The sequence below is a fragment of the Cherax quadricarinatus genome, chromosome 26, assembly GCF_038502225.1.
Source record: "Cherax quadricarinatus isolate ZL_2023a chromosome 26, ASM3850222v1, whole genome shotgun sequence".
NCBI classification, from domain to species: domain Eukaryota; kingdom Metazoa; phylum Arthropoda; class Malacostraca; order Decapoda; family Parastacidae; genus Cherax; species Cherax quadricarinatus.
Window position 1 is genome coordinate 34,142,731 of NC_091317.1, and position 13,921 is coordinate 34,156,651.

General features: G+C 48.1%; 1 long non-coding RNA gene across 6 annotated transcripts in view; it reads right to left on the bottom strand.

Moving 5' to 3' along the window:
• The window catches only part of LOC128691727 (uncharacterized), a 31,096-nt gene extending 17,456 nt beyond the window's left edge, over positions 1-13,640 (bottom strand). For 3 of the 6 annotated variants that reach the window (XR_008407470.2, XR_008407473.2, XR_008407472.2), the window contains exons 1-3: positions 13,567-13,640; positions 5,725-5,860; positions 1,086-1,221 (exon numbers count right to left, since the gene is read on the bottom strand). This is a non-coding gene — a long non-coding RNA (uncharacterized lncRNA). The remainder of the gene's footprint in view (positions 1-1,085; positions 1,222-5,724; positions 5,861-13,566) is intronic. The other 3 variants (XR_008407474.2, XR_008407471.2, XR_008407469.2) reach the window with 2 other exon arrangements.
• Positions 13,641-13,921: the final 281 nt, after the last annotated feature.

Sequence of the window (13,921 nt, forward strand, 5' to 3'; positions counted from 1 at the left end):
AGTATATGGAGAGCAAAAGAAAGGTGAAGAGACTGGCGAGTTAAAAAGGAGAGTAGACGAGAGTGGGAGAGGCACCGTCAAGAAATTTTAATGAAAGTAAAAAAAAAAAAATTTTTTTTTTGGAGTTAAACAAGTTAAGAAAGCCTAGGGAACAAATGGATGTCAGTTAAAAACAGTAGGGGAGCTAGCAGATGGGGAGATGAAGGTATTGGGTAGATGGCAGGAATATTTTGAGGAACTTTTAAATGTCGACGATGAAAGGGAGGCGGTAATTTCATGCACTAGTCAGGGAGGTATACCATCTTTTAGGAGTGAAGAAGAGCAGGATGTGAGTGTGGGGGGAAGTGCACTAGGCATTACATAGAATGAAAGGGGGTACAGCAGCTGGAACTGACAGGATCATGATACAAATGTTAAAAGCAGAGGGGGATATAGTGTTAGAGTGGTTGGTATTTTTGTTTAATAAATGCACTTAATTTTGGCAGGCCAAAGAGTGAAAAGGTTAATTACCAAATCAAATACTGTGGACCCTCAAATTTAGTAGTGCCTTTTCTGTATACAAAACATTTTTATTATCTATAAAATTTATGTTTTGTTAATATTTCCCATAGGAAATAATGTAAATCCAATTAAACCATTCCAGACACCCAAAAATATTAAACGACACATTTTATAGATAATATATAGTGTTGCATACAGAAAAGGCACTACTAAATTCGAGGGTCCACTGTACATAGTATTTGATTTGGTTCTTAGTAGTACTTCACCTTGGCAAGGGCTCTAAACCACTTTCTCGCTAACCTGGTCCTACCACTGCAATGAGAGATTTGCGAGTGCCTCCTTTGCCTTATGCCAGCTAGAAAATCAGTAAAACATACCATCCTTTAAGTCAAAATAGTCTAATATTCATGGGCAATTGAAACTGCCATGGTAGTAAAGGGCTTCCAGTGGAAATAGAAAAAATTGTTAATAGATTTATAACCAACATATGATAGTAGGAATGTTAAGCATAAAATGGATAAAAATTTACAAGTACGTATTTACCAACTTTAAAAATTTTTAGCATTTTAAACTGATTATCTTACCAGGTCTTACAGAAGTGTGTTCTGCATTCTTCCAAAATATGCTCAGACCAAACAGTTGGTGGGTTCAGCCAACTACATACAGAAAAAACCACAGGGATATTTTCCAAGATGGTTACACCAACTTCCATGTTTGCTTCTGTAAAGTACCATACATTACAAATTATTATTATAATCAAAAAGAAGCGCTAAGCCACAAGGGCTATACAGCACTGCCATACATTACAAAACAAGTGCTTGCAAATACATCAAATGCTTATAAACTAAACAGTCTTGTACATACATAAAATTAAAGTAACATGGTTTTGTAGAGTATATGGCTTATCCCCTTGATCATAGCCCACTAGGAGCTTCAAGAAGTTATGGAATATACACACTCCAATCCTCACCTGGTTGTTACACCAGGGGACTAGTTTATCTCTGATGCACGACACGGAATTGCTGTACTAACAGCTTCCAAAGTCATACGGTGGGCAAGCTTGAGGTAGCTGCCAGACATCAGGTTTATATTAACCAACACATGAAATTACACTAATTCAATTCTCAGTGAACACTGACTACCTCAGTAGTCAGTGTTCTAACAAAAGGCAAAAAAGTTTGATATGCAAAGCTTTACAAGGTCAAACCATTTTTAAAACACACATTATAATCAGAAGAGTTCTGAACCACTCAAGATTATACATTGTATGGGAAATGGGAGGATAGCAGAAAAGATTCAAGGATAGGTCTGCTTTGACCGAGAGCCCATCCCTGCATCAATGCAACTGGAGAGGTAAACGTCTAAGCGTCAGGACGGGATATTCATTGCATCATTACTTGAATTCTGCTAACTTGTGTTAAAATAGTACTGAAGTCAGTGAAATCGTTGATGCATAAAATACGTGAAGACTGCTAACTTTGCGCCTGCATAAATAAAGTTTTCCATCAAATTTCATACTTTTGGTGTTATTACCTTCATAAAACATTCTCTATCTTCAAATTTTTTAAGGACACACAGTAATAATAATCTTTGAATGAAAAGTTAAAAATATCAGTTGCAATGACAATTCACTGGTAAGTATGCTGGTGTTTCAACAAACACCTTCCACATGTGGTATTTGAACTACTCTACAAATTTCAACACTTAACTAAAACCTACAACTCTCAGCCAAAACCAACAAAAATCAATTAAACACGTGCTAAAAATATATCACGGAAGTGAGCCATCACATTCTGAAAAAGGAGGACAGGAGGGCACATCTTTGCTGCTATAATCGACCAGAGCAATGCATTTTTAGTAATGTCCCTAAACATAGAATGAAAAATTTATTATCAAAGATTATTTGGGTATTTATTAAAATAAGACTAATTGGCAGTTTGAGGGGTATGTTGTGTATCTTTATACATATATGCTTCTAAACTGTTGTATTCTGAGCACCTCTGCAAAAACAGTGATTACATGAGAGTGAGGTGAAAGTGTTAAAATGTTGAAAGTATTTTCTTCCTAGGGATTTTCTTTCTTTTTGGGTCACCCTGCCTCGGTGGGACGGCAGACTTGTTAAAAAGAAAAAATGATGAATGCCTAGTTTTTGCTAAAATAGATGGAATTGAGCTTTTCATTAGGGCTGTGGCACCCCCCCCCCTGGTAGTGCGTGCACCTGAGTTTGGGAACCCCTGCCCTAAATAACCTTCCCTGATTCTGCTTCATTATTCGACAGGGCAAAAACCCTTGACGAACTGAAAATGGAAGGCTAGTGTAATATGAGAGGCCTGAGAAAGTGATTAATGAAGAGGAAAAATTGCTTTAGTCTCTGGAATGCCAAATGTTTATTCTGAACTGACCAAAATTAAAGACTCGTGCACTTTACTGGGTAGTTCTGATAGTTTAATGAGCAGTTTCATGTGCTTGAGCAACAGAACAGAAGGTTTACCGAATGAAAATGCACAATTCCACATCTCGAACAACACACAAATAACCTACACAAGAATGAAACTTGCGTTTCGATCTAACTGAACAACTAGTTAATAGTCAAAGTCGGACCAAAATGTCAGCATACGTCATTATGTATACCTCGAGATTGTTTCAGGGGTCAATGCCCCCACAGCCCGGTCTGTGACTAGTCTAGTGGTGGATCAGGGCCTGATCAACCAGGCTGTTACTGTTCACCACATGTAAACAGGTATGAACTACAGCCCAGCTGATCAAGAACTGACTTTAGGTGCCTGTCCAGCACCTTAAAGACAGCTAGGGGTCTATTGGTAATCCCAGTATACAGAAGGGGGAGGCAGTTGAACAGTCTTGGGCCCCTGACAGTGTTGTCTCCTAGCATACTCATGGCATCCCTGCTTTTCATCAGGGGATGTTGCATCTCCTGCCCAATCTTTTGCTTTGATAGTGATTTTCGTGTGCAGATTTGGGCCTAGTTCCTTTAGGATTTTTCAAGTCTATATTGATATGCATCTTTCTTGCCTGCATTCCAGGGAATACAAATCAAAGGACTTCAACCATTCCCAGTAATTTAGGTGCTTTATTGTACTTGTATATGCAGTGAAAGTTCTGTATGTTCTCCAGGTCTGCAATTTTGCCTGCCTTGCAAAGGACTGTAGTGTACAAAAATATTCCAGCCTAGAGAGAAAGATTGGTAGAGAATCAATGCCTTGGCATCCCTAGTTTTGAAGGTTCTCATTATCCATCCTATCATTTTCCTAGCAGATGTGGTAGAGATATTGTTGATCTTTGAAAGTGATTATTATTATAATCAAAAAGAAGCGCTAAGCCACAAGGACTATACAGCTTTGAAAGTGAGATTCTCTTGACGTTATCACTCCCAGGTCCTTCACGTGTATGGAAGGCATACCGACAAATTTGACACGAATCTGGTCATATATAATTAGCTTAAAATAGGACTCGAAGTGGGCAAAATTATGACCGAGTAAACTGCACCCAGACTTTTTGCCCATTTAATTCTACAAGTTTTAATCTAATTTTGTATTTGCAGTGTCTTTAATTACCTTCAGAAAAAGATTCACCTTTGATATACCTTTGAAGAGTTGAGTCTTACTACTATGAGCCCAGCTCATCTGGCACTAGCCTGGTCAACCAGGCTGTAGCTGCTGGAGGCCTGCTGCCCCTACACATCCATCACAGCCCAGTTGATCAGGCACATGAAGATATTTGTCCAGTTCTCTCAAAGACTTCACGTGTTCTAGCAGTGTTTCAGATCTGGCGAGATGTCAAATACAGTGGACCCCCGCTTAACGATCGCCTCCAAATGCGACCAATTATGTAAGTGTATTTATGTAAGTGCGTTTGTACGTGTATGTTTGGGGGTCTGAAATGGACTAATCTACTTCACAATATTCCTTATGGGAAAAAATTCGGTCAGTACTGGCACCTGAACATACTACTGGAATGAAAAAAGTTCGTTAACCGGGGGTCCACTGTAATTTGGGGCCACGAATGCTGATACAGTGTTCCGTTGCTGCACCCATAGCACCCCTGCTTTTCACTGGGTTTATTTAGCACTTCCACCCATATCTTTCACTCCAGTATGTTATGGCACTGTGCAGATTTGGAACCAGGCCCTCTAGTACTCTCCAGGTATATATCATGTACCTCTCCTCCACTCCAGTGAGTACATGTTTGAGACCAAGGCATTTCCATTAATTTATATGGCTTTATATGGGCCATAAACGATCTTTGTTCAAGCACCGATATTTCTCCTGCCTTCATAGGGGATGTCAACACTGAGCAATATTCCAAACAAGGGAGCACTAACAATTTGAACCGTCACCATTAGCATTTTTCCCTTGCTTTGAAAGTTCTCAATACCAACCCATCATCCTCCTGGCTGCTGTGATCTTTGTCTTATGTTCTTTGAAAGTCGACTGACAATTATTCCCAAGACCTTCAAGTGTTCCTTTCATTCAATTTAGCGATCCTCCCAAGTTTTGTATACTGTGTTCCTTTTGAGTTCATTCTTTCCATACCTAAGCAGTGAGAACTTATCACCATTCATGACTTTTTTTTTTTAAATATTCCAGACATTGCCAGCACTTAATTTTGGCAGGCCAAAGAGTGAAAAGGTTAAGAACCAAATCAAATACAGTGGACCCTCGAATTTAGTAGTGCCTTTTCTGTATGCAAAACATTTTTATTATCTATAAAATGTATGTTTTGTTAATATTTCCCATAGGAAATAATGTAAATCCAATTAAACCATTCCCGACACCCAAAAATATTAAATAATACATTTTATAGATAATATATAGTTTTGCATACAGAGAAGTCACTACTAAATTTGAGGGTCCACTGTACATAGTATTTGATTTGGTTCTTAGTAGTACTTCACCTTGGCAAGGTCTCTAAGTCACTTTCTCGCTAACCTGGTCCTACCACTGCAATGAGAGATTTGCGTGTCCCTCCTTTGCCTTAAGCCAGCTAGAAAATCAGTAAATATACCGTCCTTTAAGTCAAAATAGTCTATTATTAATGGACAATTGAAGTTGCCATGGTAGTAAAGGACTTCCAGTGGAAATAGAAAATTTTTTTTAATAGATTTATAAGACGATAGTAGGAACGTTAAGCATAAAATGGATAAAAATTTACAAGTACGTATTTACCAACTTTAAAAAGTTTAGAATTTTAAACTGATTATCTTACCAGGTCTTACAGAAGTGTGTTCTGCATTCTTCCAAAATATGCTCAGACCAAACAGTTGGTGGGTTCAGCCAACTACATACAGAAAAAACCACAGGGATATTTTCCAAGATGGTTACACCAACTTCCATGTTTGCTTCTGTAAAGTACCATACATTACAAATTATTATTATTATTATTATAATCAAAAAGAAGCGCTAAGCCACAAGGGCTATACAGCGCTGCCATACATTACAAAACAAGTGCTTGCAAATACATCAAATGCTTATAAACTAAACAGTCTTGTACATACATAAAATTAAAGTAACATGGTTTTGTAGAGTATATGGCTTATCCCCTTGATCATAGCCCACTAGGAGCTTCAAGAAGTTATGGAATATACACACTCCAATCCTCACCTGGTTGTTACACCAGGGGACTAGTTTATCTCTGATGCACGACACGGAATTGCTGTACTAACAGCTTCCAAAGTCATACGGTGGGCAAGCTTGAGGTAGCTGCCAGACATCAGGTTTATATTAACCAACACATGAAATTACACTAATTCAATTCTTAGTGAACACTGACTACTTCAGTAGTCAGTGTTCTAACAAAAGGCAAAAAAGTTTCTGATATGCAAAGCTTTACAAGGTCAAACCATTTTTAAAACACACATTATAATCAGAAGAGTTCTGAACCACTCGAGATAATACATTGTATGGGAAATGGGAGGAGGCAGGAAAGATTCAAGGATAGGTCTGCTTTGACAGAGCTCATCCCTGCATCAATGCAACTGGAGAGGTAAACGTCTAAGAGTCAGAACATAAGAACATAAGAACGAAGGAACACTGCAGAAGGCCTACTGGCCCATGCGGGATGGGATATTCATTGCATCATTACTTGAATTCTGCTAACTTGTGTTAAAATAGTACTGAAGTCAGTGAAATCGTTGATGCATAAAATACGTGAAGACTGCTAACTTTTTCGCCTGCATAAATAAAGTTTTCCATCAAATTTCATACTTTTGGTGTTATTACCTTCATAAAGTAGGAGAAACTTTTAGAGAGGGTGTGGTAGGTAAGTTTGGGGTGCCAGGTGTAAATGATAATGGGAGCCCTTTGATTGAACTTTGTATAGAAAGGGGTTTAGTTATAGGTAATACATATTTTAAGAAACAGAGGATAAATAAGTATACAAGATATGATGTAGGGCGAAATGACAGTAGTTTGTTGGATTATGTATTGGTAGATAAAAGACTGTTGAGTAGACTTAAGGATGTACATGTTTATAGAGGGGCCACAGATATATCAGATCACTTTCTAGTTGTAGCTACACAGAGTAAAAGGTAGATGGGATACAAGGAGAATGGAAGCATCAGGGAAGAGAACAAATGGATTTGTCAGTTAAAAATAGGAGAGGAGAGTTATTAAATGGAGAGTTAGAGGTATTGGGAAGATGGAGGGAATATTTTGAGGAATTGTTAAATGTTGATGAAGATAGGGAAGCCCCACACACACACCAGCCTAGCATGGGTCTCGTAGCCCCCACACACACACCAGCCTAGCATTGGTCTCAGCCCCCACACACACCAGCCTAGCATTGGTCTCGTAGCCCCCACACACACCAGCCTAGCATGGGTCTCGTAGCCCCCACACACACACCAGCCTAGCATTGGTCTCGTAGCCCCCACACACACACCAGCCTAGCATTGGTCTCGTAGCCCCCACACACACACCAGCCTAGCATTGGTCTCGTAGCCCCACACACGCCAGCCTAGCATGGGTCTCGTAGCCCCCACACACGCCAGCCTAGCATTGGTCTCGTAGCCCCACACACGCCAGCCTAGCATGGGTCTCGTAGCCCCCACACACACCAGCCTAGCATTGGTCTCGTAGCCCCACACACGCCAGCCTAGCATGGGTCTCGTAGCCCCACACACACCAGTCTAGCATGGGTCTCGTAGCCCCCACACACGCCAGCCTAGCATGGGTCTCGTAGCCCCCACACACGCCAGCCTAGCATGGGTCTCGTAGCCCCCACACACCAGCCTAGCATGGGTCTCGTAGCCCCCACACACACCAGCCTAGAATGGGTCTCGTAGCCCCCACACACACCAGCCTAGCATGGGTCTCGTAGCCCCCACACAACCAGCCTAGCATGGGTCTCGTAGCCCCCACACACACCAGCCTAGCATGGGTCTCGTAGCCCCCACACACGCCAGCCTAGCATGGGTCTCGTAGCCCCACACACGCCAGCCTAGCATGGGTCTCGTAGCCCCACACACACCAGCCTAGCATGGATCTCGTAGCCCCACACACACGCCAGCCTAGCATGAGTATCGTAGCCCCCACACAACCAGCCTAGCATGAGTATCGTAGCCCCACACACACCAGCCTAGCATGGGTATCGTAGCCCCCACACAACCAGCCTAGCATGGGTATCGTAGCCCCCACACACACACCAGCCTAGCATGAGTATCGTAGCCCCCACACAACCAGCCAAGCATGGGTATCGTAGCCCCCACACAACCAGCCTAGCATGGGTATCGTAGCCCCACACACACCAGCCTAGCATGGGTATCGTAGCCCCCACACACAACCAGCCTAGCATGGGTATCGTAGCCCCCACACAACCAGCCTAGCATGGGTATTGTAGCCCCCACACAACCAGCCTAGCATGGGTATCGTAGCCTAGCATGGGTATCGTAGCCCCACACACCAGCCTAGCATGGGTCTCGTAGCCCCCACACGCGCCAGCCTAGCATGGGTCTCGTAGCCCCCCACACACCAGCCTAGCATGGGTCTCGTAGCCCCCACACACGCCAGCCTAGAATGGGTCTCGTAGCCCCCACACACACACCAGCCTAGCATTGGTCTCGTAGCCCCACACGCCAGCCTAGCATGGGTCTCGTAGCCCCCACACACACACCAGCCTAGCATTGGTCTCGTAGCCCCACACAACCAGCCTAGCATTGGTCTCGTAGCCCCACACACGCCAGCCTAGCATGGGTCTCGTAGCCCCCACACACGCCAGCCTAGCATGGGTCTCGTAGCCCCCACACAACCAGCCTAGCATGGGTCTCGTAGCCCCCACAAACACCAGCCTAGCATGGGTCTCGTAGCCCCCACAAACACCAGCCTAGCATGGGTCTCGTAGCCCCCACAAACACCAGCCTAGCATGGGTCTCGTAGCCCCCACAAACACCAGCCTAGCATGGGTCTCGTAGCCCCCACAAACACCAGCCTAGCATGGGTCTCGTAGCCCCCACAAACACCAGCCTAGCATGGGTTTCGTAGCCCCACACACGCCAGCCTAGCATGGGTCTCGTAGCCCCACACGCCAGCCTAGCATGGGTCTCGTAGCCCCACACACACACCAGCCCAGCATGGGTCTCGTAGCTCCACACACGCGCCAGCCTAGCATGGGTCTCGTAGCCCCACACACACCAGCCTAGCATGGGTCTCGTAGCCCCACACACCAGCCTAGCATGGGTCTCGTAGCCCCACACACACCAGCCTAGCATGGGTCTCGTAGCCCCACACACACACACCAGCCTAGCATGGGTCTCGTAGCCCCACACACACACACCAGCCTAGCATGGGTCTCGTAGCCCCACACACACACACCAGCCTAGCATGGGTCTCGTAGCCACACACACCAGCCTAGCATGGGTCTCGTAGCCACACACACCAGCCTAGCATGGGTCTCGTAGCCCCCACACACACACCAGCCTAGCATGGGTCTCGTAGCCCCCACACACACACCAGCCTAGCATGGGTCTCGTAGCCCCCACACACACACCAGCCTAGCATGGGTCTCGTAGCCCCACACATACACCAGCCTAGCATGGGTCTCGTAGCCCCACACATGCACCAGCCTAGCATGGGTCTCGTAGCCCCACACATACACCAGCCTAGCATGGGTCTCGTAGCCCCACACATACACCAGCCTAGCATGGGTCTCGTAGCCCCACACACCAGCCTAGCATGGGTCTCGTAGCCCCACACACACACCAGCCTAGTATGGGTCTCGTAGCCCCACACACACACCAGCCTAGCATGGGTCTCGTAGCCACACACACACCAGCCTAGCATGGGTCTCGTAGCCCCCACACACCAGCCTAGCATGGGTCTCGTAGCCCCACACACACCAGCCTAGCATGGGTCTCGTAGCCCCCACACACCAGTCTAGCATGGGTCTCGTAGCCCCACACAACCAGCCTAGCATGGGTATCGTAGCCCCCACACAACCAGCCTAGCATGGGTATCGTAGCCCCCACACAACCAGCCTAGCATGGGTATCGTAGCCCCACACACACCAGCCTAGCATGGGTATCGTAGCCCCCACACACAACCAGCCTAGCATGGGTATCGTAGCCCCCACACAACCAGCCTAGCATGGGTATCGTAGCCCCCACACAACCAGCCTAGCATGGGTATCGTAGCCCCACACACGCCAGCCTAGCATGGGTATCGTAGCCCCCACACAACCAGCCTAGCATGAGTATCGTAGCCCCACACACACCAGCCTAGCATGGGTATCGTAGCCCCCACACAACCAGCCTAGCATGGGTATCGTAGCCCCCACACACACACCAGCCTAGCATGAGTATCGTAGCCCCCACACAACCAGCCAAGCATGGGTATCGTAGCCCCCACACAACCAGCCTAGCATGGGTATCGTAGCCCCACACACACCAGCCTAGCATGGGTATCGTAGCCCCCACACACAACCAGCCTAGCATGGGTATCGTAGCCCCCACACAACCAGCCTAGCATGGGTATTGTAGCCCCCACACAACCAGCCTAGCATGGGTATCGTAGCCTAGCATGGGTATCGTAGCCCCACACACCAGCCTAGCATGGGTCTCGTAGCCCCCACACGCGCCAGCCTAGCATGGGTCTCGTAGCCCCCCACACACCAGCCTAGCATGGGTCTCGTAGCCCCCACACACGCCAGCCTAGAATGGGTCTCGTAGCCCCCACACACACACCAGCCTAGCATTGGTCTCGTAGCCCCACACGCCAGCCTAGCATGGGTCTCGTAGCCCCCACACACACACCAGCCTAGCATTGGTCTCGTAGCCCCACACAACCAGCCTAGCATTGGTCTCGTAGCCCCACACACGCCAGCCTAGCATGGGTCTCGTAGCCCCCACACACGCCAGCCTAGCATGGGTCTCGTAGCCCCCACACAACCAGCCTAGCATGGGTCTCGTAGCCCCCACAAACACCAGCCTAGCATGGGTCTCGTAGCCCCCACAAACACCAGCCTAGCATGGGTCTCGTAGCCCCCACAAACACCAGCCTAGCATGGGTCTCGTAGCCCCCACAAACACCAGCCTAGCATGGGTCTCGTAGCCCCCACAAACACCAGCCTAGCATGGGTCTCGTAGCCCCCACAAACACCAGCCTAGCATGGGTTTCGTAGCCCCACACACGCCAGCCTAGCATGGGTCTCGTAGCCCCACACGCCAGCCGAGCATGGGTCTCGTAGCCCCACACACACACCAGCCCAGCATGGGTCTCGTAGCTCCACACACGCGCCCGCCTAGCATGGGTCTCGTAGCCCCACACACACCAGCCTAGCATGGGTCTCGTAGCCCCACACACCAGCCTAGCATGGGTCTCGTAGCCCCACACACACCAGCCTAGCATGGGTCTCGTAGCCCCACACACACACACCAGCCTAGCATGGGTCTCGTAGCCCCACACACACACACCAGCCTAGCATGGGTCTCGTAGCCCCACACACACACCAGCCTAGCATGGGTCTCGTAGCCACACACACCAGCCTAGCATGGGTCTCGTAGCCACACACACCAGCCTAGCATGGGTCTCGTAGCCCCCACACACACACCAGCCTAGCATGGGTCTCGTAGCCCCCACACACACACCAGCCTAGCATGGGTCTCGTAGCCCCCACACACACACCAGCCTAGCATGGGTCTCGTAGCCCCACACATACACCAGCCTAGCATGGGTCTCGTAGCCCCACACATACACCAGCCTAGCATGGGTCTCGTAGCCCCACACATACACCAGCCTAGCATGGGTCTCGTAGCCCCACACATACACCAGCCTAGCATGGGTCTCGTAGCCCCACACACCAGCCTAGCATGGGTCTCGTAGCCCCACACACACACCAGCCTAGTATGGGTCTCGTAGCCCCACACACACACCAGCCTAGCATGGGTCTCGTAGCCACACACACACCAGCCTAGCATGGGTCTCGTAGCCCCCACACACCAGCCTAGCATGGGTCTCGTAGCCCCACACACACCAGCCTAGCATGGGTCTCGTAGCCCCCACACACCAGTCTAGCATGGGTCTCGTAGCCCCACACAACCAGCCTAGCATGGGTATCGTAGCCCCCACACAACCAGCCTAGCATGGGTATCGTAGCCCCCACACAACCAGCCTAGCATGGGTATCGTAGCCCCACACCCACCAGCCTAGCATGGGTATCGTAGCCCCCACACACAACCAGCCTAGCATGGGTATCGTAGCCCCCACACAACCAGCCTAGCATGGGTATCGTAGCCCCCACACAACCAGCCTAGCATGGGTATCGTAGCCCCACACACACCAGCCTAGCATGGGTATCGTAGCCCCCACACACCAGCCTAGCATGGGTATCGTAGCCCCCACACACCAGCCTAGCATGGGTATCGTAGCCCCCACACACACACCAGCCTAGCATGGGTATCGTAGCCCCCACACAACCAGCCTAGCATGGGTATCGTAGCCCCCACACAACCAGCCTAGCATGGGTATCGTAGCCCCCACACAACCAGCCTAGCACGGGTATCGTAGCCCCACACACACCAGCCTAGCATGGGTATCGTAGCCCCCACACACAACCAGCCTAGCATGGGTATCGTAGCCCCCCACACACACCAGCCTAGCATGGGTATCGTAGCCCCCACACAACCAGCCTAGCATGGGTATCGTAGCCCCCACACAACCAGCCTAGCATTCGTATCGTAGCCCCACAAACACCAGCCTAGCATGGGTATCGTAGCCACACACAACCAGCCTAGCATGGGTATCGTAGCCCCCACACAACCAGCCTACCATGGGTATCGTAGCCCCCACACACGCCAGCCTAGCATGGGTATCGTAGCCCCACACACACAACCAGCCTAGCATGGGTCTCGTAGCCTCCACACACCAGCCTAGCATGGGTCTCGTAGCCTCCCCACACACAAGCCTAGCATGGGTCTCGTAGCCTCCACACAACCAGCCTAGCATGGGTCTCAGCCTCCACACACACAAGCCTAGCATGGGTCTCGTAGCCTCCCCACATACAAGCCTAGCATGGGTCTCGTAGCCTCCACACATACAAGCCTAGCATGGGTCTCGTAGCCTCCACACCAGCCTAGCATGGGTCTCGTAGCCTCCACACAACCAGCCTAGCATGGGTCTCGTAGCCTCCACACACCAGCCTAGCATGGGTCTCGTAGCCTCCACACAACCAGCCTAGCATGGGTCTCGTAGCCTCCACACAACCAGCCTAGCATGGGTCTCGTAGCCTCCCCACACAAGCCTAGCATGGGTCTCGTAGCCTCCCCACACAAGCCTAGCATGGGTCTCGTAGCCTCCACACACACGCCAGCCTAGGATGGGTCTCGTAGCCTCCACACAACCAGCCTAGCATGGGTCTCGTAGCCTCCCCACACAAGCCTAGCATGGGTCTCGTAGCCTCCACACACACGCCAGCCTAGCATGGGTCTCGTAGCCCCCACACACAAAAACACCACAGAATTTAAGTTAGCATCCTCTAGTGCACAACTACCCATTTATTTCCCATAAAACGAGACAAAAATTGAAAAAAAAAAAAAACCGTCAACACCGTGTATCTCACCTTGCCGCTGCCGTGCTGGAGAGGATCACAAGATGGCCGCCTCGCTATATATACCCTCCCCCCCCCCCCATAGCCTCCCGCACTGTTGCCACATCTTACCCCAGCATGCAAATTTAAAGTTATATTTTTTTGTTTCTCCACTAAATAAATTTGCTTCACTCACATGAGTTGATAGAAAGGCACTCAATATGTGTTTCTGTTATCTTCATTTATTTTAATGAATTAGCTTCATCGAAATTGTTCAGATTATTTAAACCGTTGCACATAAATTTAGAGGTCATGCTAACGTTCAAAAAAAATTTGAAAAGATTATGGGTACATAGATTGACACTGAATTAACAAGAAATCAACTACA